Here is a 5,077-nt window from a genome sequence, read left to right on the forward strand (position 1 = left end):
AGGAGGAGCCCCGGCCCCAGCCTGCCCCACCCCATGCAAATCCGGGGTCACGTGCCCCTCCCATGCCCTCCAGGACAAGTGGGTAAGCACCAGACGAGCCACAGGACCGGCAGTTCCCACACAAGCAGCACACAGCAGCAGGAGATGCACCCCCTCATGGACAAGACATGGCTCCGTTCCATGCCCATCCTGCCCCACCTGGGCAGCACTTGCCTCAGCCCCGTGGGAGCCTTGATCTGCCCCCCTCATGACCCTTCCCCTCCCCCATCCCCTTCCACCACACCAGACTTACCAGTTGCAAGCAGCTCTCCAAGCTGCTGGGCTGTGTTCCTCACTGCCTATGTGCTGCACTACAGCTGTGCACACATACAGGCATTTATCAGACAAATTACCGGCCACATCAGGTCAATTTCCGATTAATTTTCTTTATATCGGTGCTGATCTGATACCAGACCGATGTATCAGTTCACCTCTAGTCATAATTGCCCTAATTGCTTACTAGAATAATTCGTGGATTTAATTAATGCCAGTTCCCTTGAAAATGTTTAAAAAATAAATCAGGTCTGTTTGTAGGATATAAACCAAAGTGTTTTAGTCTCAATGCAAAAACTTCCAAAAAAGGAACTACTGCAGAGTCCAACTAACATGGACTTAAAGGGCACCTACACACATTTGCTTTGGCGCATGTTAATTAGCACACATTGGAACAGCCATGCCATCACATGTATTTAACATCCCTGTGCTTCAAAATGGCCATGGGGTGCTTTAACTAAAAATCACTGAATGTTTTGAAGCATGCCAGTTTGAAGCACTGGATGCTGGATACACAAAATGCTGCGGGCACTTTAATTAGAGTGGCTTCTGAGAGCCGTTATAATTAAATCACCCCCTCACCCTCACCTCAACACACATGTAAAGACACCCAAAGTTGACACAGGGAGTACATGAGGGCAGCCCAGGTTCAATGACCAGACTATGTCACCTTGAGCCACTGTCCCCCACAGTTACCAGGTCAGAGAATTCGCAAAGCCTCCAGCTGCATTAACAGAACCAAGCCAGGTACACATGCAACAATTTGCTTTCTTAAGATATGTCTATACCACAGTGACAGAACCGAACCAACAGGATGGAGTAGAGATATCTAAATTAGCTTAGAGACTGACTGCAGGCTAACCAAAGCAGCACAAAACTCAAAAGGCCATTTTGCCCTGCTTCACAGGCAAGCTCACATTAATCTAGTGTTACAAACTTTATTCTTAATAACTTTTTTCAGTACTGTTTCCTCAAGATGGGGAAGGGCTAGGCCCTAACTCAGTTCAATCCTGAGTGACAGAGATCAAAATGGGAAGGACTGAGAGCCATGAGCCCCAGGAATGTGCAACAAAACATCAGATGATCCACATACCACATCTGTGAACAATGCATGGGAGAGCAAGGGGCTGTGTCTTTGGAATTCCTTGCTAAATGACCCCAAAATTTGAACCACTTATCCTACTCCACATCCATATGAGGCATATCAAATTTAGAGACAATCAGCACTGTTAACACATGAATTTCAGAGCACTTAGTATAGCCAGCCTTTAAAACTAAGTCGCTTTCAATCACAGGTACAGCCAAAATGTCTTCCTGCTGCTATTTAGAGTCTCAATTCCCATGCTATCATGCAGGTAGGGTCCTGTGCTTAAATAAATAGAAAGTTTGATGCATAGTTATCACACAGGCTGCTTAAATGTCTTGTAGTTCTTTTGTAGATAGAGCCAATGCACTGAAGAATTTAATTTTTTCTGACATGTATACAAGTACAAATGGGCCAAATTCAGAAAAACAACTCATTTTAGTAACCTTAAGGGTACATGCAAGACCACAATCAAACCAGTAAAAGTTACTACATTTTTGTCACTCTTTACAATAATGCATGGTTATTTTATGGCTCACTTCTTTCAGGAAGCAAAGAGCATGGGAACTACTCCCAACACATCATGCTTGATCATCCACTGACACCAGTTAAAAACAAAGTGTGTAATACAAATGCTACAGAAAGACATCATGCAGAGATTGGTATCTGGTGCCGAGAGAGTAGAAAGATGTGGTACCTGATGGCAATATAAGCCCCTTGTCTATACAAAAATAATTGTACCCAAAAAATCGGGAAACCAACTAAACTAAATTATGCATTCTTTGTTTGCACACACTTTAATTAGTTTCAGAGTGTTTATACTTAGTAAGGAACTGCCACAAATTAAATTAAAACTGTTAGGATGATTAAACTGTCCACGCATGGGTGTGGTACCAATTTAATTGAATTCAGCACAGCTTGTAGTATAGGCCAGCTCTACACAGCTAAGTCTAGTCAGCCTAGCTACAGTGTATGCATGTGCTGGAGAGGGGGGGGCAGGGAGAGGGAAGTCACTCTTCTAATCAATATCGATATATTATGCTGCCCCCTTTACAGACACTGCTTATACTGGCCAAAGAATTCTTGATCTGATACAGCTGATATAATTCAGGGAGGTAGTGATGTAGCTAGAGCCAGCAAAAGGAACTTATTTTTCTAGTACAAGATGCAGCTCAACTATGGAACTATACCAGTAAATCCTCCGTAATATAGACTACCCTTCCTCTCCCCTACTCTGGTCAGATAGGTCCCAAAGCATGAAGACAGATAGGACCCAAAGCATGAAGCATTTCAGATACTGAGCATTTGAGCCCTAAATAGAACTGCATTCCACCCCCCACCCCCTGCCCAGAACTTCAAAATGTCTGTAAAGGCATTTCCTTGAGCCCCTCATCCTCTGGAGGCTCCCAGCACACTGGAAAGCACTCCCCGGCTGTCTGCCATACTCTATCCCCCCGCCTCCCCCTCAGCCATGGGAAAACAGAGCATTGTGGGGTACAGAGCACCGCTGGAAGGTGCAGACATTTAAGGAAGTGCTTCAAAGTGTTCCTTTTTTCCTCAAAGGTCATTTCTGAAGTGCTGCTTTGGTGGGAACACCAGCACCCTCACTGTTTGGAACACTTCAAAGGCACCTGGAGCACTCTGGGTAGCTAGTCTGTCTATGACCATAGATTAACAATTTCAAGGAGTTCATTTTTCAGTGGTGCAATCCCTACTAGTTGCCTGGATAGAAGAAACTAAGACTAGAGTATTTGACCTTTAGACAACTAACTATAGCCAGTCCTCTCAAAGAGAAAGCCAGAACTGCCTCACAGTTTAAGGATCCTGGCAGATGTTATTTCTGTAGTGCTACAAAAGGGATGGCTTGCCATATTAAAACTAGAGCAGTAGCAACCTATATCTTTCCAATGCACATATGCATTTAAAACGGAGTCTGTGCAGCAGAAGGGAATTATTTCAGCTCAACCATGTCATGATCTTTGTTCACCACTAGATGGCAGATCTGCTACATTAGTTCAGCCACCAAAACTATTCCATACTTTGTTTCCCGGACAGTAAACTGACATGTATGCATATACAAGCATTTTCACATGCATACACAAGCTGTTTAAAAGCATCACCTTACATACCCTCTGGGTGTGATAATTATAGAATGAAGCTACATGGTTTTGGCCCCACAGAGATGTCTGATCAAGAGGGATCCTGGTTTTCCCTGTTTAAAAATCCAAAATTCTCTGATAAACCACCCCCAAACTGTGCTTTTCCATATGTATTCACACACACACACACACAATCAGTTAGACTTCCATATCACTTTAAAATTGTAAATATACCAACAAAACTACGATGAATTAATGCCTCTCCCCCCACCTCTCTCTCTCTCTATATATATGTACACATACACACACACGTGTATTAATGGACCAGTGTTTTGTTGATAGATTTACAATTTTAAAGTGATAGGGAAGCCTACCAGTGCCTCAATCATTATAATGGGAGCCAATCTAATTAAAATGCTGCAGCGTTTCATGTCTTCAGCAGCCCACGTTTCAAAATGACCAGGGAGGCGCTTTAACTAAAGCTTGTTGATGAATTTTAGCTAACGTGCCCCGTGGCCATTTTGGAACGCAGGACGCTGAGTACACGAGATGCCGCAGTATGCTGGAGCGTTCTACGTAATCGAAGCTGCTCTTACGCATTTTAATCAGAATGCATCAGTACATATGTATAGGCACCCTTACGGTCTAAGTCTTACTCTTGGGAGATCTGCTTGATTTGTTTGTTTTTTGAAGATGGGGGGGTTGTGAATGGATGCAGTTATAATTCCAAACTCTTGGCATAAGTGTGCTGCACCAGTCTGAACTGTAACTTCCAATGGGGAGGGCTGCAGGTGCTGGTGTAAACCATGGTTTAAAGCAGTGCACGGATACAGCAATATTAGTGTAAAACCAGTGCTGCAGCCCTTCCCCACCCTCCCTCCTTAAACAAGACCTTACCCTCGCTCCACTGACGGACTTCAAAGATGCAGCAATGTAATTACCCACATCCACTGACAGTACTGAAAGTGTAAATTAGGCATGATGAAAACTCATTAGGCTTTCCAACATTATATTTAAGTCACCACCCAGCCTTTAAAATATTAATAGACACCCACCAGTACAATAATTGTTTTTGAAATACACAGCTACATATTTAAATTTACCAACACACAGTGCCATTAATGCACAATAAAACGATGATAGAATATTTAATGTAGATGGTGTCCTTCACCCGTGACAGCTTCAAAAACATTACCATTTTCTGGAGACACTCCCAAGAAAGAGTGCTGTGAATCACCACCACTTCAGTGAGCACCGAAGTGTTCTTCAAAGATCTCTCAGCCTAGAACTAGTCCACCTGAACTCTGCTTTGCTTTGCTTTGCTTGGTAAAACCTAGCAGTCACACGGCAAGGTGGAAAAACTTGAAGCCATAAACCACCCTTGAAAAATGTACCTAAACAGCGTGGCTGCCAACATCTCCTTTGACATTCATGCACAAAGGGAATACATTCTAATGTTAACTTCCACACAGAATATATAACAAAGTTTGCTAGCTGGCTGTCAGCATAATTTAGCACTTACAAGCTGCAACAGCTGACAATATTCAGGTTGTCATCTTCTGCATTTTTTATATATATATAT

At 43.1% G+C, this 5,077-nt stretch overlaps 1 protein-coding gene across 4 annotated transcripts in view; it reads right to left on the reverse strand.

The window, feature by feature from the left end:
* SPATA13 (spermatogenesis associated 13) overlaps positions 1 to 5,077 on the reverse strand; it is a 171,102-nt gene that overhangs the window by 59,000 nt on the left and 107,025 nt on the right. The gene's annotated exons all lie outside the window — the stretch shown is intronic.

The sequence above is a fragment of the Gavialis gangeticus genome, unplaced genomic scaffold, assembly GCF_001723915.1.
Source record: "Gavialis gangeticus isolate Ggan-Ray unplaced genomic scaffold, GavGan_comp1, whole genome shotgun sequence".
NCBI lineage: Eukaryota > Metazoa > Chordata > Crocodylia > Gavialidae > Gavialis > Gavialis gangeticus.